The sequence below is a fragment of the Acinonyx jubatus genome, chromosome A2 (assembly GCF_027475565.1).
Source record: "Acinonyx jubatus isolate Ajub_Pintada_27869175 chromosome A2, VMU_Ajub_asm_v1.0, whole genome shotgun sequence".
NCBI lineage: Eukaryota > Metazoa > Chordata > Mammalia > Carnivora > Felidae > Acinonyx > Acinonyx jubatus.
In genome coordinates, this window is record NC_069383.1 from 40,881,747 (window position 1) to 40,903,908 (window position 22,162).

At 38.3% G+C, this 22,162-nt stretch overlaps 1 protein-coding gene and 1 pseudogene across 1 annotated transcript in view; both read left to right on the forward strand.

The window, feature by feature from the left end:
- The window catches only part of ELMO1 (engulfment and cell motility 1), a 730,817-nt gene that overhangs the window by 75,610 nt on the left and 633,045 nt on the right, over positions 1 to 22,162 (forward strand). The gene's annotated exons all lie outside the window — the stretch shown is intronic.
- Positions 2,502 to 5,696, forward strand: LOC106968647 (60S ribosomal protein L10-like; annotated as a pseudogene).

Genomic DNA, 22,162 nt, shown 5'->3' on the forward strand with positions numbered 1-22,162 from the left:
CAACTAAAAAAAAAAAAAAAAAAAAAAGGATAGAATATAAAACCTATTGGTTTGAAGGCTATAGAAAGCTGGCCAGGTCATGAGAACCTGAAAAAGCAAAATCCCCAGGAAAAGAGAAGTACAAAGGGTGAACCTGATTTTTAATTCTAGTTTTCACTCAAGGTGTTTCTGATTTGTAAGTGGCCACTGAGAGGCAGATAAATTGAGCAGAAAGGGGTAGTTAGGAAGCTCAGAAGTGAAGGACACCTGTTTAGGGGCAAAATTAGGGTCCAAGGACCACAAAGAAGGTGGCACCCTTATAGTCAAGCTTTTAAGTGGGACCTTTACAGGACTTCACCTTTGGAGAAGGCATGAACTAGAAATGCTATGTCATCACAAGATTAGAGCCAAATTTCTAATCTACTAAATTAGTTAGGTAAATAGATAATCAGTGAATAGATTAAGGGATTCATCATTATCTTAACAGCCTCCCTCTGACCATGAGCAAAAGTTATCTCTGGAGGGGCACCTGGGTGGCTCAGTCGGTTAAAACCTCCCACTCTTGATTTTGTCTCAGGTCATGATCTCACAGTTCGTGAGATCACATTCTGTACTGGCAGCATGGAGCCTGTGTGGGATTCTCTCTCTGCCTCTCTCTGCCTCTCCCCTGCTCACACACACTCTCTCTCCCTTTATAAATAAATAAATAAATAAATAAACACTTAAAAAAAGTAATTTCTGGAGCCAAAAAAAAAAAATTCTAGAGAATGATAACACTTTCTAAATCAGTAAATTAGCTCTGAAAATTTTTGCATGTATTATTCAAGGTTCTGTGTTAAAAAAAAAAAAAATATATATATATATATATAATTTGAAGATACAATTGGCTTTATTTTTTAAAGTTTATTTGTTTAACTTGAGATAGAGATTGGGGGAGGGGGGCAGAGAGAAGGGAGAGAGAGAATTCTAGGCAGGCTCCACACTGTGCTGTCAGTGCAGAGCCCCATGTGGGGCTCAATCTCATACTGTGAGATCATGACCTGAGCCAAAATCAAGATCAGATGCTTAACCCACTGAGCCATCTAGGCACCCCTATAATTGGTCTTATTAAATGACCCATGAATCAGGCAGCATCCCATCTAGCAAGTAGAGGGGAGTTCCTCAAGTTTCAATTGACATTAATAGGCATACTTATGTCAGAAGATAAGACCTAATAACCAAAATCACGAAAATAAACCTAAAATAGAAACAAATGCATAAGGAGATACAGATTGAAGGACTTTAAAATAACTGATTAATAGTTTGAAGAAATAAGGTGAAATGCAGAGAATTTTACATTTCTTTTGGGAATCTAGCTTTTAAAATTCAAATGGAAATTCTGAAACAGAAAAATAAAATAATAAAATAAAATACTCAATTGATGGGGCTAATAGAAGATGAGACACAGAAAATGGAGCTAGAATAAATCAGAAGAAAATATCAGATTGAAGAGCAGAGGAGGGAAGAAAGGATAAAAATTACACAAAATCACACAGAAGACACAGGGGAAAGTCCTAACATGCCCAGAATTGGTGTCCTAGAAAGAGAGAAGAGAAAGAATTAGGCAGAACCAATATTTAAAGAGGTAATAAGATAAAGAATTATACAAACCCCCTAATATAATAGTATCTAAATGAGTGAGCAATCACAAACAAAGATTTTAGACCACATGAAAAAAAGTACATGACACTAAATGTTAAGAAACACACTTGAAATGCAACACAGAAAAAAACTAAAATAGATGAATGAAAAAAAATTTTAAGGCCAATATAACTATCTATATTTTATATATTTATCAGGCAAATTAGACTATAAGGCAAGACACTTTATTGGCAATAAACACAGGAAATTTTATTATGATAAAAGAGTTAATATTTCCAAAATATTATAGTTATAAATTTGTTACACTTAATAATGAGTTTCAACATATGTAAAGCAAAATAATGATGCAACTAAAAGGAAAATGGACAAATCCATTATCATAGGGAGATTTTTAACAGATGTCTCTTAGTAACTGATACACCAAACAGACAAAAATTCAACATGGATACAGTAGATTTGAACAATGCAATAAATAAACTTGACCTTATTTACATACCTTATACTCAGCAAATGCAAAATTCATATCAAATGCCAAGCCAGTTAACCAAATGATGAATCTAAAAGAAACCTTAAAAAATATCAAAAAGTAAAATTATACAGAGCACATTTTCTGACAACAGTGAAGTTAGGATAGAAATCAATAATGAAACAAGATAATATTAAAAATTTTATGTTTGAAAAGTACTCAAACTTTAATTACTTAGTTTTTAAGTAATTCAAACACTAAGAGAATGAATACAAATGAAAATTAGGAGATATTTTTCTTTGAATTATAGTGAAAGTTCAACGTATCAAAACTTTTAGAATACAGCTATAGACATACTTAAATGCTTTTATTAGGAGGAAAAAGCTGAAAATAACCTCTTTTCCTTTGGCTTGCCATGGGCCACCACCCACCCCGGGTGTTACTGGTATTGTAAGAACAAGCGGCGTCCAAAGTCTTGTTTCTGCAGAGGTGTCCCTGATGCCAAGGTCCGCATCTTTGACCTTGGGCAGAAGAAGGCAGAACTGGAGCAGTTCCCACTGTGTGGCCACACAGTGCCAGAGGAATACGAGCAGCTCTCCTCTGAAGCCCTGGAGGCTGTCCGTATGTGTGCTAACAAGTACATGGTGAAAAGCTGTGGCAAAGATGGTTTTTGCAGCCAAATGTGGTTCCATCCCTTCCACGTCATCCTTATCAACAAGATGTTGTCCTGTGCTGGAGCTGACAGGCTCCAGACAGGTGTGTGGGGTGCCTTTGGAAAGCCCCAGGGCACAGTGGCCAGGGTCCACATTGGCCAAGTCATCATGTCCACCAGTACCAAGGTACAGAACAAGGAGCATATGATTGAGACGCTATGCAGGGCCAAGTTCAAGTTCCTTGGCTGCCAGAAGTTTCACATTTCCAAGAAGTGGGGCTTTACTAAGTTTAACGTGAGTGAATTTGAAGACATGATGGCTGAAAAGTAACTTATCCCAGATGGCTGTGGCTTTGGTCAAATACATCCCTAATTGGGGCCCCTTGGACAAATGGTAGGCTCTGCACTCATGAGAACCTTGACACTGCCTGCTCCTTATTCACGCCCACAATAAACCCTGCTTCCTGTCAAAGAAAAAAAAAAAGCTGAAAATAAATCATCCAAGTATCCATTTCCATTAGTTAAAAAAATTAGGCTGAGGCAACAGGCACATGAAAAGATGCTCAACGTCACACCTCATCAGGGAAATACAAATCAAAACCACACTGAGATATCACCTCACTCCAGTCAGAGTGGATAAAATGAACCAAATAAGGAGACTATAGATTCTGGAGAGGATGTGGAGAAACGGGAAACTTCTTGCACTGTTGGTGGGAATGCAAACTGGTGCAGCCCCTCTGGAAAACAGTGTGGAGGTTCCTCAAAAAGTTAAAAATAGATCTACCCTATGACCCAGCAATAGCACTACTAGGAATTTACCCAAGGGATACAGGAGTGCTGATGCATAGGGGCACTTGTACCCCAATGTTTATAGCAGCACTTTCAACAATAGCCAAATTATGGAAAGAGCCTAAATGTCCATCCACCGATGAGTGGATAAAGAAGTTGTGTTTTAGGGGCTCCTGGGTGGCTCAGTCGGTTAAGCAACCGACTTCAGCTCAGGTCATGATCTCGCAGTTTGTGAGTTCAAGCCCTGCGTCGGGCTCTGTGCTGAGAGCTCAGAGCCTGGAGCCTGCTTCAGATTCTGTGTCTCCCCCTCTCTCTACCCCTCCCCTGCTCACGCTCTGTGTCCCTCTGTCTCTCAATAATAAATGTTAACAATTTTTTTTTAAAAGTTGTGGTTTATATATACAATGGAATACTACTTGGCAATGAGAAAGAATGAAATACAGCCTTTTGTAGCAACGTGGATGGAACTGGAGAGTGTTATGATAAGTGAAATAAGTCATACAGAGAAAGACAGATACCATATGTTTTCACTCTTATGTGGATCCTGAGAAACTTAACAGAAGACCATGGGGGAGGGGAAGGAAAAAAAAGTTAGAGAGGAAGGGAGCCAAACCATAAGAAACTCTTAAAAACTGAGAATAAAATGGGGTTTGATGGGGGGGGGGGGGTGGGAGGGAGGGGAAAGGGGGTGATGGGCATTGAGGAGAGCACCTGTTGGGATGAGCACTGGGTGTTGTATGGAAACCAATTTGCCAATAGATTTCATATTAAAAAATAATAAAAAAATAAACTTATTGTGGTAAACATAAAAAAAAAAAAAAACTAGGCCAAGGAAGAGCAAAAAGAAACAAATAATAAAATTAAAAACATATATCAGTAAAACATAAAACAAATGTGCTAGAGAAAATAAATCTAATAATACATTTTAAAAGACTAATTAATTTCACAAATCCCTGGAAAGACAGATCAAGAAAAAAAGAAAGTGCACAAAACACCAATATCAAGAATGATTTTTTTATAACAAAGGGTCTTAACTATAGATCCCATTGTTAAGGAAATAAAAACAAAAGGATATCATATCAGTTTGGGGGTAATAATTTCTATGAAATGATTTAGAAAGCCATAACTTAGAGGTGCCTGGGTGGCTCAGTCAATTAAGTGTCCGACTTTGGCTCAGGTCATGATTTCATGGCTATGGGTTCAAGACCCACATCGGGCTCTGTGCTGATGGCTCTGACAGCTCGGAACCTGGAGCCTGCTTCAGATTCTGTCTCAGTCTCTCTCTGCCCCTCCCCCACTCGCACTCTGTCTCTTTCTCTCTGTCAAATATAAATAGATATTTTTTTAAAAAGCCATAATTTACCAAAACGGTTAAAGTGGCACAAGAAGAAATATAAAATGCAAATAATTTAGTATCTACTAAATGAATTGAATCTGTAACTAAAACCCTATGAAAGAAATTTCCATGTCCATCAATTTTACTAATCAGTTCCTCCAAATATTTAGAAATAAACTCGACCTTACATATACTATTCCATAGCTCAGAAAAAGAGAAAAATTTTCCAAGTTATTTGTTGAGGTCATCATAGTTTTCATAGCAAATACTGGTAAGAACATTACAATAAAGACCTAAGAGAGACTAACTTTCATTTATATAGACACAAAACCTATAAAAAATATTAGCAAATCATATCCAGTGATATAAAAAAAATGATAATATATTATGGTCAGATGAGAATTATTCCAGGAAGGCAAGATAGTCTAACGTGAAAAATCAATGAATGCAATTTACCACATAAACCAAATAAAGGAGAACAGTCATATGATCATCTCAAATAGAGACCAAAACACATCTCTGAATAAAATTCAACATCCATCCATGATTTAAAAAAGAAAAATGACAAACTAAGAATAGAAGGATATTTACAAAATCCTATAGCAAACATCATGTGTCACTGAGAAACATTGAAAGCTGTCCTCTTGATATTAGATGTTCAGTTCAACATAGTATCCTCACCCAGTGTGATGAGGCAAAACAGTCAATAAAAGGTATAAATATTGGAGGGGTGCCTGGCTGGTTCAGTTTGGTATGTAGAGTGTGTGACTCTTGATCTTGGGGTTGTAAATTCAAGTCCCACATTGGGTATAGAGACTACTTTTAAAAAAATAAAATATTTCTTAAAAATGGTATAAGTATTAGAAAGAAAGAAATAAAACTGTCTTTATTTGCCAGTGGAATAATTTTATACATAAAACTTCCAAAGACTACAGACACACTAATACAATAAATGTATTAATTTAGCAAAACAGTTACATGTTAATTTGCAAAAAATCGATCATATGTCACGATTGCAACACACAAGCAGAGAATGCAATTTTTAAAATAATACCTTTATTTATTTATTTATTTACTTACTTATTTACTTATTTATTTATTTTTAGAGAGAGAGAATGTTCAAGCATGGGAAAGGAACAAAGGGAGAGAGAGAGAATCTTAAGCAGGCTCCATGCTCAGCACAGAGCCCAATGCAGGGCTCAATCCCATGAACCTGGGATCATGATCTGAGCTGAAATCAAGAACTGGGTACTCAACTGTCTGAGCCACTAAAGTGCCCCTAAAATAATACCATTTAAATTAGGATCAAAGAATATTAAAATAAATCTAACAGAATATCAGCAGATCTTCTATGTAGGATACTGTATAACATTGAGAGAAATTTTAAAAAGACCTCGGTGAATGGAAGACTATATATTACTTTCAGATAAAAAGATTCAGTATCGTGAGGATGTCTGTTCTCCTCTAAGCTACCTATATTCAATGCATTTCTTTTTTTGTTTTCATTTTAATTCTAGTGTAATTGATGTACAATGTCATATCAGTTTCAATTGTCCCATTTAGTGATTCAGTAGTTCCATATATTGCTCAGTGCTCATCAGAGTAAGTACACTCTTAATCCCCTTCACCAATTTTACCCATTCCCCCACCCACCTCCCTCCTGGTAACTATCTGTTCCTTACAGTTAAGAGTATGTTTTTTGGTTTGTCTCTATTAAACTTCTAATCAAAATTTGAACAAGTGTTTTCTGTGGAAATTGACAAGATGATTTGAATGTGTATATGATAATGTAAAGAGTCTAAAATGTCAAAAACAATGACAAAAAAGGGACATATTTGAAAGATTTAAAATATCAGGTATCAAGAGGGGCACTTGCATGGTTCAGTGGGTTAAACATCTGATTCTTGATTTCAGCTCAGGTCATGATCTCATGGTTCATAAGATCAAGCCCCGCATTGAGCCCTGTGTCTGAGCTCTGCACTAACAGCCTGGAGTCTGCTTGGGATTCTCTCTCTCCCTCTTTCTGTCCCTCCCCTCATGCGTACAGGTTCTCTCTCTCAAAATAAATAAATAAGCATTAAAAAATAATAATTTAAAATACTGGGTATCAAGATTTATTTTAAATCTAAAATAATTTGGACAATATAGTATTAGCAGAATAATATACAAATAGACTAATGGAAGAGTATACAGTCCACAAACTAATTCACACATGTATGGACACTTAATTACAAAAAAGGTGGTAATATAGAACAGAAGGAAATAATGATCTTTCAATAAATGGGGCTGGGTCAGCTGGACATTCAAATGAAAGAAAAAATGAATCTTGACTCCTTACCTCACACTATACATAAAAATCAGTTCCAGATAGAAAGTTGATCTAAATGTGAACGGTAAGATAATAAGATTTCTGAAGATAACAAAGAAAAGTATCTTTATGACCTTGGGATATAGAAAGAATTTTTTTTTCTTAGAATACAAAAATCAATAAGCACTAAAGAGATACTGATAAGCTGAACTACACTGAAATAAGATTTTTATGCCCAGCAAAGACATCATCAAGACAGTAAAAGGGCAAATCATGGAGTGGGAACAGATTTTTGTAGTTCATAAGCTGACAAAGGACTCACATCAACTAAGTACCAATAAGAAAAAGATAATAACATGAAGTTTACGTATACAAAATATACGAATAGACAATTTGCAAAAGATTTCCCAATAAACACATATTAGTGATTTGGGAACTGCAAACAAAAACTGCAGTGGAATACCACTAACTGTACATCAGATAGCTAAAATTTAAATAGAATTTAATACCTCACAATTAAAATTTAAAATTTGAATAGAGTTTAATGCCTCAGAATATCAAGTGTTGCAGAGGATATGGAATAAATAGAATTTTCATACACTGCTAGAGGGAGTAGAAAAGTGGCACACTAAAGCTGTGTTTTTACAGCTGAATATCCAAATGACCATGAACCAGCAATTGCATTCCTAGATATATAACCAACAGAAAATGCATACGCATGTGTACCAAAAAAAGTTACAGTTCTAACAGCAGTATGTATAACAGTCCAAATCTGAAACATCCCCGAGGTCAATAAAAAAAATAAAATATACTACAAAAATGACAGTGTGGAATGTATAGAATTGCTCTTACCATGAAAATGAATGAAGTAATTCTACACACAAAAACTTGGATGGATTTTGCAAACATTGTATTAATATAAAGAAGTCAGCTGCAAAAGAAGGCATTGAGTGATTACATTTATATAAAATTTAAATATTGGCAAAACTGATGTAGGATAAGTCACAAGTAGAAGTGATGACTGGAAGGAGGACTTCTGTGGTATCTCTTGATCTGGGCAGTAGTCAAATGTGCTTGCTTTGTGGTAATTTATCTGGTTTTACCCTTATAATTTGTGCACTTTTCTGTCTCTAGATTATGCTGAAACAATAAAATTTTATTTTTAAAAATGACCCATACTGGAAATGCAGTGCTGTAAGTTATTTGCCACTAATTATTTTCACAGTTCTTTTGTTTCCAAATAAGACTTCAGGCAATGTTCTCTTTTCTCCTTAAAGCTTCAGATGGAATGTTCTCCTTTTCGGAATCACTTGCATACTACTGCTCCTTTTCCTGGGTTTGATGCTAACACATCCTCTTCCTCACTTTGAAATATGTTTGGCCAGTGCTTCATCCCCAGTGAAATACGTGCCTGAACAATTAGCTCCAAATCCATTTTTAGAGCTCATTTGGAACAAATTTGCATATGGCATTTGTGAGCTTCCTGCTCTTACCTATTAAATCAATATGCAAAGTAAACTCTGTTTGAACTCTGCTGTAGATCTTCAAAATCATCTTAAGAACATAAAAGGAATGATTTCCAATATTGGGACCCTATATAAAAATGAGGCTGGTGATGATGGCATGTCAAATATTTAAAGAGCAGGGGAGGGATCTGTGAAGCTCAGAATCTCAGTGTTTGAAGATACACACTGTTACTGGAAACACCCTTCCAAGTAGTCATCCAGTCTCTGCCTGCTCATCTTGTGACAGTGCTGACATTTAAAGTGATTCATTGCTTACAAGCTGAAATGTCTTACCATACTATCTACCCACATCTTCAGTTCCCCACTTATAGCCACTGAGGAAGAACTTTACCCTTTTCTGCACAATAGCTCTGCAAGTACCAGGTGACATTTGCTTTGTCCAGTTTGTGTCTCGTCTTCTCCATGCCTGGGGCTGCGATCTGTTAACAGAATACTCATGTGGAATAGCTTTGAGTTCCCCCACCCTCCTGGCCTCTCTGCTTTCAATACCCTTCAGTTTATTTAACTGCTTTCTTAGGGGTTCATCCAGGACTGCACCAAACGCCTTCAGTGCGCTCAGACCTGTGAAAGGATATCTCTTTATGTGCTACTTTTTTTTTCAGAACTGCCTCCACATCTCTTACCATCCTGTGCTTTTGAAGCCAAGAGAAGACCTTTGCATTGATCTTTACTAAATTATTTTGCTCCAAGGTTTTTCAAAACTTTTTAGATCCTAAATCTCACTACTACACTTTTATTCAAGATGTCTAACAGAACAGAACTGAAGTTCAAGGTCTCTACCTATCCAAAAATTTCCATTTGAGAACCAGTCTATTCATGAGTGTCCTTCAAGAAAAGTTATTCTCCAAATCATACAGCTTGTGTTTCCAGAATGTCAATATTGCCAACAGCAACCTTGCCAAATGCCTGGATGAAAAAGCCACATACCTATGTCTAATGAATATTGTTCATCTTCATTCTGGTAACCTGTGCAAGATATCGCTGTCACAACTTAATTTTCCAGTGACATGAATTAGAATGTGGACTCTGCATTCACAGTAGAATGCAAAGATTTGGAAGTTAATCTGATTCAAGTTCCTCTCTTTTATCTAGTAAATTAGGTATCCTTAGACCACATAGACTCACTCAGGCTTATTTTACTAATTAGGACAATGGGATAATGCCCATGCCCCTACTGCAGAATTTTTTAAATGTTGCTTGTTTTATGATTTGTGTGACCTTTGTCTAAACCAGTAAATTCTCTTCAAGAGAATTTCAAGCTGCATATATACAGTGTTCTGAAACAGAGACCATCAAACATCTTCATCAGTGCAGAGGCCCAAGGTTTTCACCATTTAATGCATCCACACACTATATTTAGTTATTAAAAAAAATTATCCCCTGTAATGAAATGTCATTACAAGGGGTGACGATGACCACAGTGATGATGACAATGACAATGATGATGATGATGATGTACTGATATACAAATGGGGCTACACCCGGGACACCCTGAAGTCCACACCCTAATGCTTCTATTGTTAGAATAACTGATGTCACTCACTTGGCTTCCCCCAGAGCATGACATGTCCTATTTATATGCATGTCAGGATCTTATAAGGTATTTTAGGGTGTTGCTAGGGTTGACAAATGAATTTTATGGGCGAACATGAACGCACCACAAATCTGTACTTCCTGTCAACAAAAGACTAGATTCCAGGCCAATGTAATTCTCAGGAAACAAGTTTTACAGTACTATCTTTATTTTTTATTTTTTTGAAAGTTTATTTATTTTGAGAGAGACAGAGAAAGCAAAAGTAATGGATGGGCAGAGAGAGAGGGAGAGAGAGAGAGAGAGAGAGAGAGAGAGAGAGAGAGAGGATCCCAAGCAGGTTCTGCACTGTCAGCACAGAGCCCAATGAGGGTCTGGAACTCACGAACTATGAGATCGTGACCTGAGCTGAAGTCAGATGTTAACTGACTGAGCCTCAGGTGCTCCTACAGTACTATTTTTAAAGCAGAGCTTGTTTTCTAGAATAGAAGCAGAATAGGAGCCCCTACACTTAGGGAGACTAAACTCCCATAGAGAAGAAAACCTAATGGTATTATAACTTAGGAAGTGTTACAACATGGGGGAAGAATTCCAATTTCCAATGTATTTATTCACCAATAATTTACACACACACACACACACACACACACACACACACACCCCAAATAGATCTAATAACTGAATCACCAGGCAAAAACTTTTATTCCAGGCTAAGCCAGGCGAGCACCCAATTATAAGCCTCAAACATCCCAATCCTGTTCACAGAAATAGTCTTAGACATTTTCTCTTGACCTTTACCTTAATTTCTTTGCTTAGCTTCCATTTATTTTTTAATAATTTTTTTAATGTTTATTTATTTTTGAGAAAGAGACAAAGTGTGAACGGGGGAGGGGCAGAGAGAGAGGGAGACCCAGAATCTGAAGTACACTCCAGGCTCCGGGCTGTCAGCACAGAGCCCAATACAGGGCTCAAACTCACAGACCACAAGATCATGACCTGAGCCGAAGTCAGAGGCTTAACTGACAGAGCTACCCAGGTGCCCCGCATACCTTCCATTTCTACATCCATCTAGCTCTTGACTGCTTTGCTTTGGACCTTATGCTTGCTATTTGTAGTTGAGGGTGGATTTGACTTCTTAGTTCCGGATAGCCTACCTACCTGATGGAGCTCTAGCCTGGAACTCATCATCAGTGATGGTTTCCTTGTTTACTTAACACTCCACAAGTGAGAGGTACAGAGAATTCTCCTAAGAGTGGTGAGCTCTTGCCAGAGAAACTTAAGAGACAGTTATAGTGGGCCTTTACTTTAGCTGCCCCCAAATTTTTGTTGTCATTAAAAAAAAAATTCATTCCATGTTTTCCTGTATTTTCAACACTTGTGTTTTAGTCCTGTATTTTTGTTACTGCATCTCCACGGTGCATTTATTCTTGCAGGACGAATTTATTAATTTATTCAGCAATCATCTATTGTACCATTGTACTTATGTATTTAGCAGCATAGCTCCAGAAACTATTAGTTTGATTCCACCTTTGCTGGGGAACTTGTCCACTGCTTGTGCAACACTGTAGGTCTCATCACACTGGCCAGCACTCTGCTAGGCGGTACCTCTTTGTCTTTAAATTCCTTTGCCTTGGTACACAAGTCTTCCTATTCACACACTATCTCTCATTTGCTAACATTCCCAACTTGTAAATAAAAACCTTAATTTATCTACATTAATAAAGCCATATTTGAGCCAATATTTATGTTTTGTTTATAGTTCATCAGAAGATGAAATCTATGAAAGTAGGGATTATGGTTTATCTACAATGACTGACCAACACTTAGCCCAATAGCACAAAACACATTGTATATGCTCAATAAATGTTTGCTTAGCAGGTAGATTGATGGATGGTTGGATTGATGGATAGATGGATGGATGGATGGATGGATGGATGCTTAGTATGTTCCAGGCTAATGTTAAGAATTTTTCATAGGGGCTTCTGGGTGGCTCAGTCAGTTAAGCATCTGACTCATGATCTCAGCTGAGGTCATGATCTCATGGTTCCTGAGTTTGAGCCCTGCATCAGGCTCTGCACTGACAGTGAGGAGCCCGCTTGGGATTCTCTCTCCCCTCTCTCTCTGCCCCTATGCTGCTCATACTCTCTCATTCTCTCTCTCTGTTTCTCTCTCTCTCTCTCTTTCTCTCTTGAAATAAAAAAATAAACTTAAAAAGAATTTCATATAAAATGATTCCTGGAGATGTATTGTACAGCATAAGGAAAATAGTTAATATTGTATTGTATATTTGAAAGTTGCTAGTAGAGTAAATCTTAGAAGTTATCACAAGGAGAAAAAACTCATAACTATGTGTTTGATGGATATTAACTAGAATTATTGTGATAATTTCACTATATATGCAAATATTAAATCATTATATTGTAGACCTGAAACTAACATAATGGTATGTGTCAGTTGTATCTCAATTAAATAAATAAATAAGAATTTCATAATTTTTAAAATATTATCCCCTCAGCAATTTTTAGGGGTAGGAATCATTAGTCTCATTTTATAGCTGGGAAAGAAAACTCAGAAATATTATGGTAGCTTTCCCAAGGCTATTGTTAAAAAATACTGTTATTACTTGGTATTCTGTTAGAGTTGCATTAATGATTATGATTAATAAACCTGTTAGCTAGCATCTTTTGAACACTTATGCCTTCAATAAGTATTTTCCTCACATTATATTGTATAGTCCTCAGGCAACCCTGTAAGATAGGGCCATTATTATGCCCATTATATTTAGTCTTTACTGTCACACCCAAAGTGTCCTATACGTGCATGACAATTTAAATGAGAGGTGTGAGGGGCGCCTGGGTGGCTCAGTCGGGTAAGTGTCCAACTCTTGATGTCAGCTCAGGTCATGATCTCACAGTCTTGAGATGAAGCCCCGTGTCGGGCTCTGCACTGTACGTGGAGCCTGCTTAAGATTCTCTCTCTTCTCCATCTGCCCCTCTCCTCCCCGCTTGTAAGCTCTCTCTCCCCTTCTCTTTCTTAAAAATGAAAGTAAAAAATAAAAGTAAATGAGAAGTGTGAAATACTATCTTTTCACTTATTCACACTTCTGTCTCCATGGCCAACTGAGGAAGTGGAACCTACAAAGAACCTCTGCTTCTGCTTTCCTGAAAACAGTGTTACCCAACATAAATAAAATCAGTAAGTATCTACCGTTGCTCTTCCAGTTCCTCATTACTAGAAAGACAGTGATCCAGATAGCTAAATTGTCATAACTAAATTAATCTGAATTTATCTCCCATTAATGATAGGCATTAGGATAGGACCTCAAGGTCTGGACATGCTATGATAATATTGAACATATATATTAAATATATAAATATAAATATAAATGTAAAACTGTATATTTATTTTCTCTTACATGTCACCCAGGCAATTAAATAGCCAGCTAAAGGGGGTGTTTTTATCAGAGAACCCAACTATAAATTGAGTTCATCTAACATCATCATTCCTGACTTGACTTATTTTTTATTTTTAAATTTTTTATTGAGGCATAATTGACACATAACATTATATTAGTTTCAGGTGTACAGCGTAATGATTTGCTATTTGTATGTATTGTGAAATGATCACCATAATAGGTCTCGTAAACATCCCTCCCCACATACACAGTTACAGATTTTTTTCTTGTGAGGAGGAGTTTGAAAATTTACTCTTTTACAACTTTCAAAGATGCAATACAGTATTATCAACTATGGTCACTCTTTATCCTTACATTGGCTCTCCTAATAAGTCTGATATCTCCTGTAGGGTTTCTTCACATTTAAAAAAATCTTAGTTCTCTTTTCCTTTCCACCTGAACAATTGTGGAATCCCTATCCTTCAGGTTGTTTATTCTTCTTTTTCATCTGCTCTGCGCAATTACCAAAGCTTTGTAATGCATTCTTCATCTTATTCGTTGAGTTCTTCAGTTCCAGAATTTCTGTTGTTGTTTTTTTTTTTAATATAATTTCAATCTGTTTGGTAAAGTAGTCCTTCTGTTCATTAATTTTATTCCTGGGTTTATTGAATTGCCTGAGTTCTCTGTAGTTCATTGAATTTCTTCATAACAGCTATTTGGAAATTTTTGGTTTTGTTTTTTGCTTTAAAATTTCATTAACTGAACATAGTTGACATACTATGTTACATTAGTTTCAAATGCACTGCACAGTGATTCAACATCTCTGTAAATTATGCTATGCTCACAAGTGTAGCTACCATCTGGCACCATACGATGCTATTGCAAATATCATTGACTGTATTCCCTATGCTGTGCCTATTCATTCCATAACTGGAAGCCTGTATCTTGCATTCCTCTTCACCTATTTTGCCCATCCCCACCCCCCTCTCCTCTGGCAACCATCAGTTTGTTCTCCATAACGGCTATTTTGAATTCTTTATTGGTTATATTGCAGTAGTCCGTGTCTTGAGTTGAGTTCCTGGAGAATTATCATTTTCCTTTTGTGATACCATATTGCTGTGATTTGTCATAGCGTTGGATGAAATGTGCCTGTGCTGTCACATTTAAAGCAGGAAACTCCTTTCTTATTTATGGAAGGCTTCATTTTCTTGGATTCTAACAGCTTAACAAGTGGTCAATTAGAAGCCTTTCTTTTCGTTTCCAGAAGGTGGTGCTATAACACAAGTTTTTGGTTTCTCTTCTCAGGCTGACCACACCGCACACTGATCACTTTTCCACCTCCTCTGCCCTGCCCGGAGAGGTAGCTGCTCCCAGCTGCCACGCTGCCACCAGCACAATCCCAGGGCCCGGCAGCGTGAGCTCTTGGGAGTGGGGCTGCCTCACCCATTCCTCCCTTTTCTTTGACTGCAGAATTGTCTCTATCTAACTCCAAAGGCTTGCCAAGTTCTCCCATCAGGTGGGCTTGTCCCTCCACAAATTCCCTATTTCCCATGAGTGCCCAATTGTGTACTCTCCAGGTTACTTCCCCCCCTGCCCCATAGAAGCAGGTGGGGGTGGGCCACGCTCATGAGTCCCGTGGATACAGAGCATCATCTGTGTATCTCCACCCACTTTTGATGCACATGTGGGTGGATGTCCCAGGTGTCCTGGCATACTGTGCAGAGGCACTTTTGCTTGGTTCTGGATGCCCCATTACTTGTAAATCAAAGGGGAGGGAAAAAAGGAACGACTCACACTGCCATGATACAGACCTCACTCTCCTCCAGAACTTTCCTTTAAAGAGCAATAGCCTTAGGATAACTAATTTTTCTTGGTATGCCCAGAACTTTCGTAGTTTAGCATGAAAATCCCACATTCCAGAAAACTCCTCAGGACTCAGAAAGCAGGGATGTTGAGTCACTCTGCATGTCCCTTCAAAACAGGCCTCTAGGATCTGATACCAGCTCCACACAAAATGGGAGCTCCACTGAAAACCTGTCAATCCACAACTCTCCTTCGTAGATAAATCACATTTCTTTTCTGTTTATTAAATAGTCCACCTTCTTTGAAAATACAAATCTAAGTGGTATATCTTGGTCCTGCTTGGCCTCTATCCAGATGGTAATGCTGCTGAACGGGCGGCTGCTCTCCAGCTTGGATAGGACTTATGAAAAATGATGCCCATTACATCAGGGTTCTTCCTGTAGCCCAAGGCACACCTCCTCAGTGGCACAGACTGGTCTGCAACCAGCCAATGCTGCATCACAACTATGTAGACATACAGAGAATTAAACCTCCTATAGCTATGGTGCCAATGGACTGGGATGTCAGTGGGTACACTCCATAATGTGGCCAGTATCTTTGGTGGTCACACACTAGTGACCCCAGCAGGCATTAGGATCTTCCCTGGATGGGCTCACAACAAAGTCTACTTTAGTTGGAGTGTTGTCCACACTGATGCGCTCATTCATATTTTGTAGCACATTATTCTCCAGCACCCTTGTGCCCTCGTTTGAATGAGCACTTCAGGAAGCTTGTGTCCTGTTATGGGATGCTTTAGTTCCAGGTTAGCAAACTTTTTCTGTAAATGGACACATAATACATATTTTAGGCTTTTGCAAGCTCTATGAGCTCTGCCGCAACCAGTCAAATCAGCTGTTAGGAGTCAAAAGCAGTCATAGACAATACACAGATGGCTGTGTTCCAATAATACTTTATTTATAAAAACAGACAGCAGGCTAGATTTGGCCTGTGGAATGTAGTTTGTGAACTTATGCTGTTAACAACAACAACTGTAGTTAGCTACATAGTTCTAGAGCAAACAAGTGTTGAAGCAGTTCTGGAGAGTGTAATATATGATCCAGTTTTATACATGTTCAGACTGCTAAAGATTTCAAATCATTGGAATCTTGATCCGGTTGTTAAACTCTTTAGGCAACCTCAGACATTTCAGTAAAGCACTGACATTCTGACTTCTTGACCAGGAAGATTGTGGGAGAGTAGGTACAGATATTCTGAAATTCACCAGATTGAAAAAAATGTTTTTCCCTGCACTGTCTTTGAGTATATAAACTGGACAGAGCCTCTAATTTAAATGTTTTTTCCAGAATAAACATCTTATTTGAATGCTGGTCAGAGAGAGAGAGAATCCCAAGCAAGCTACACACCCAATGAGGGTGCGGGGGACAGAGGCAATGGGGGGCTGGATCCCAGGACCATGAGATCATGACCTGAGCCGAAACCAACAGATGCTCAACCGACTAAGCCACCCAGGCACCCCAAATTTCTCTTTTAACTCAAAGACTCTCATCTATTCAACTGGTACATAGTCGGCTTCACAATTGTTCTCTTGCCAGCCACAGTGCATAAAAATCTCCCACACTCCTCAGGAATTTGCCTGAGTAACTGCAGATTGCCTGGAAGTATGAATGCCTGTAGCCAGTTATAATCTTGAAGGGCACTTTGTTCTGAAATGAATTTTAAGCTGTATGCTCACTCATTTAAAATGTTAGGGTCTCGTTAAGCCAGTCAACAATTCCTGCCTTAACTGAATCATTACAAACAAAATGATCTCACAAAAACTTATACTTTTAGAGATTTTTGAAACCTATTGCCTGATCAATTTCTCATCTCTTTCTTCAAAATATCCCCAAATAAAGTGACCCCTTTTTTTTTGGCTACTCAAAGCTCCCTGGAGTAGTAAAATCTATTTTAAAACTCTCTGTGCCATAGTCATTTTAGAAAACTTTGCCATAATAAAAAAAAATCACCTTTATTCACATAAGCGAAGTCTGGGGAGAAAGCACATATTTATCACATCAGAGAAAGTTCTTTCAGATAATACCTATCTTGGGGACACAGGTTCAGACAAGTCTCTAACTTGGCTGTTTTGGCAGGAAGCTCACTGGGGACACACACTCCAACTGGCTCCGCTTTAATGATCTTACATAACCCTCTCATAACCTCTGTGGAGGCATCACTAGGGTATGAAATTGTGGCAAACCACTCTATGAGTTTTTCATGGTATAAACAGTCCAGAGTTGCTATCATAAAATTAGCAATTTCTCTAATAAAACACAACATTTGCAACTTATATCCACTGAGTTTCCAGCCCCGGCAGAGATGTTGCTTTTGTTTCCCCTCCTCAATAGGTACCAGGTACAGGAAGGCTATTCTGAGTTCCAGATTATATAGATTATATTTACAGTCATCCATCAGAAGATATTTAGAAATAGTTCAACTCATATCAGGAAGCCTTTCACATCCATCCCACACAGTGCCTCACTGATCTTAGAAAAGCATTTTGAGCAGTGGATGGTGGAGGTTGATGGTCCCTTCACATTGGCAGACAGATTCATACCCTCATTCTCTTAGACATGAAACCTTAACATAGAGAAGGAAACAACATGAAATAAAATGAATTCCTATGAAATACACAGCTAACCCTATTAGTACTAAAACACACCTCGACTGGGGTCTCAAACCCCTCCTGTCTCCACCCTCCCAAACACAAAGTGAACACTAGTTTTGCTGATGGTAGCAATGTCCCACATAACAATTTTTTTGCATAAAGTCAGAGCCATCCTCTGCAAAACATGTCAGCCTACTCTTCTCTGCAATGACTTCTGGGAGACTCCTCTTTCAGTCTCTTAGACCACTAATTCATGTATCACTCATATCAACTTCACAATTTAATTCATCTACTGTTTTCTTTTTAATTTCCAGGAACTCTGTCTTGATTTATAACAGCAATGAATCTTCTTTTGTTAATGTGTTTCGTTGTTCCCCCTCCCCCCCGCCATTAACTCTGCTTCCTTGTGTATTTCTTGTGTTTTCATATCAGTGCCTCCGTTTCATGTTATTAGTTTTCTTGATATTTTTGAAGATTTGAAATTCTATGTTCCTATTTTGAGTTGAGGGTTTAGACTTAAAGCTTTGTTGATTATGAGTCTATTTCATTCCCAAAGGAGCATTCTTGTGTCCCTGCTGTGACTCGAAGTCCTGGCTGTGGGACTAGTAGTATTTGTTTAGAGGGGTGTCTGGAGATGATGCTGGGCAGAGTGTGCAGAAGGCCAAGGGAGTAGAGTAGGGTTCCTCATTTCTCCTTCAACCACATGCTTCTCTGAGGGTCTCTGTATGAGAACTGTCTCTGCAAAAACTCATGCCTTGGCTTCTATCTATGGGAAAAGCCTGGTATCTACTGCTCCTTTTTCATTTTTAATTCCTGGCTGTTACCTAAAGGTGCAGCTTTATCTCTACCTCTGCTCTGCCTCTTGGTCCAGCCCACAGTATCCCCAGGGCTCCCCCCACCCCCAGTTGGCAGTGTGAGCAGAGAAGCAGTAGGTCCCAACCAGCCCACCTGTTTTGAAGGAAGACCTTTAATGAACTACTCTGCTGGCTGTCTTACCTGCATTTGTGGACTCTGACTTTAAAATTTCTCTTTGGAGAGGAAGGGATTCCATCTGAGACATTTGTCTCTAACCTGTATTTTGGGTTATTCTTTTAGTTCTGATTCCTTTGTAATTGCAATGCCTTAAGACTTCTGCTTCACTGATAGCAGACTTTCATATTCTTCCATCACTGTTAGGAATTATTTCTTTTAAAATACATTTTTCACATCCGTCAATGGAACTTGAAACAGAAGAGGAGATAGATGCAAATGCTGCATCCTTCGACTTACAGCAGATGTTCCAAGAGGTTATTTAACTTTGTTAACAAAAGGCAAATCTTGGTAAAGATATATGGGTTTGCTTCTCTCCCTCTCTCTCTCTCTCTCTCTCTGTCTCTGTGTGTATAAGCATGCATGTGTATATACACACACATATATATACAGATATATTTTTTCCAAACCTTAAAATAATCTTTTAAAGTATTATGGTCATCAGTTTTATGGATGAAGAAATTCAGTGAAAGCTTAAGAACTTTTGATTAACTTGATCTAATTTCAAATAAGTAGGAAACTTGTACTACACTTGACCTAGTACATCCTTTTGTCTATTTTTATCTATTTTAAAGTGATTTGCCGCCACTTGCTGCTGTCAGTGGTGCCTAGTGGTAGCTGGCATATACAGTAGGCACTCAATGCATCTTTACTGAATTCAGTTGACATGAAAGAACCAGGATTCTATACCCAGTGCGTCGAATTTCAGAACTTACATTGTTTTTACCACACTCTATCATCAGAGCTAACATTGCTCTAATTCTTCAGAGTTAAGACGCTACTCTCTCCTTATGCAATGTAAGGAAACTGCGTTCTCATGCAATCCCTTCCTCTAGCCTGAGGCATTTTCCCAAGGGCTCATTTGCATAGTCAGTAACAATTCCGAACAGGACACTTCAGCAGTGAATTTTAGAAACTAGAACCCTAGAAAGGACAAGCAGCATGTGTCCATTTTGGTCTTTCTAGCTGCTTCCCTGGTGCCACAAACTTAAGATAATATACAAGTTGGAAATATTAACAAGATGTGAAAATAGAATGTAATGTCAGGAGCAGCAGCTTTGGAGATAAGAGGGGCGATCCATTTAAGCTGAGGCTGCACCAGTGTTGAAATCCAACACTGATCATGATTAGTAAACAGCACTTAAAGAACATCTGTTCCCATAGATACACCTGTGCTAGTGCTTTTGCTTTGGTTTTAGAGGAGAAAGGAGCACTTGCATGCAGGTTTATATGAATACATAAAGGCTGAAAATGGGCCGATGGGATGCAACTTCAAGTATCTTTCCAAGATTGGGTCCATGGGCCTGGTTGTAAATCCTATGGAGGGTAAAAGATCTGTTTACAAGGAACACTCTCAGAACTGGGCATGACCAGCATTGCTTGGCTTCCCTGACTATAGATAAAATGCAACACAGAGTGAGTGCCATGAGCATGGTCTTCATTTCTGCTCCAGACCCATTAACCATTATGATTCTAGCCCTGTGAATTAGTGCATTGATGATGGAGACCACAGAGTAGCATGGGACCCCCATGAAGACCAGGAAGTTCAGCAGGAGGTGGTGCAAGCCCGGTGAATACCTGTGCAGAAATTGGAATTATTGTGAGACAAGTGACATACCTTGGGGGGATCCCTCAGAACTTTTGTGGGGGGCTACAGAAAGTGGACTTCATGGGAGACTGAAGTCATATTCCATGAAATAATGTAATGAGCCAAAATAATTTGAGAATTAATATTAACATGACCTCACCTTTATCTGCAGCTGTTAGAGTCTCTGAAGATTCTGGTTTTATTTCCTTTACTTTCAGTCATTTTCCCCATTCCTAGTACCATGTATGTTTAGGCAGAGTAGTACAGCTTACTTAGTAAAATAGGCTCTGAAGTCTAACTGCGCAGTCTGGACACAAAATGTTGCCATTTGCTAGTTGTGCCCTGTGTTTACTCCTTAACCTTTCTGTGTTCACTATGCACATCTGCAAAATAATACCTCCCTCAAAGTGTCATTGTGAATGTTAAATGATATCAAGGACCCAAGCACGGCATAGGGCTTGGTCCACTTTAAGCATTTGTTTGTGTTAGCTATGTTGTTATTGTAATTAGTATTATAATCATTATTATTTTTTTAGTTCATCTTCATTTGGGGCGTTAGACCTGCTTATCCCACTCTACTTTTCATTTTCTCAACACTGTTGTGTTATCATCGACTTCAAAGGTTTTCTGAATAGTCATCTGTATGCAAATACTGAACTCTGTGCATCTTCCCTTTTCCTTTTGATAGATAGTGGTATTTGTTGACATTTATTCCTTCACTATTCACTGCATCACATACTCACCCATGATGTATTATGTCTACTGTATGCTAAGGATTCTTCTAGGAACTAGGTATATGACATTAAGCTACCCTCGGGGAGCTTACATCCCAATGGTGGAGATAGACAATAAAGTAAACACATATGTAATGTAACATTGGGTCAATGTAAGGGCTAAGAAGAAACATGAAGCAAGGCAAATGGATAGAGAGTGACAAGTGATGTCAGCTTAAATAAAGAAATCAGGAAAAGCACCCCTTTATTTGTAACAGAGTGTGGGGAAGCAGTAGAGTTCTCAAGAGGTGAACTTGATGGTGAACTGATGAAAACAGTGGAGTTCTCAAGAGGTGAGCAATTAAGAGGAGTGTCCTTGATAAAAACAAGGAAGATGGTTGAGCAGCTAGAAGTACAACAGAGGAAACCAGAGAACAGATAGCTAAGAAGAGCCCTCCTGGGGGTAATTCAAGCCTCAAAGACTACCCCTGCAAAAGACCCAGCTTTAATTGGATCAGACTGTGGAGCAATGTATGACCAAAGGTGTTGTCAAAAACAGTAGAGAAATCAGCTAGCAATTAATTTAGTGGAGGCTAACAGCTAGGTGTGGTAACCAGCTTGAAGCTTAATGGGCAGTTCAGTTAAAGAGAATTGGCTAAAACCATACTATCCCCAAGGAAGGAGACCAGAGAGGCTGTGCATATGCCTGAGATAGATCAAGAGTTTATGTAATCTGAATAATGTAGAAGGAAAAGAACTA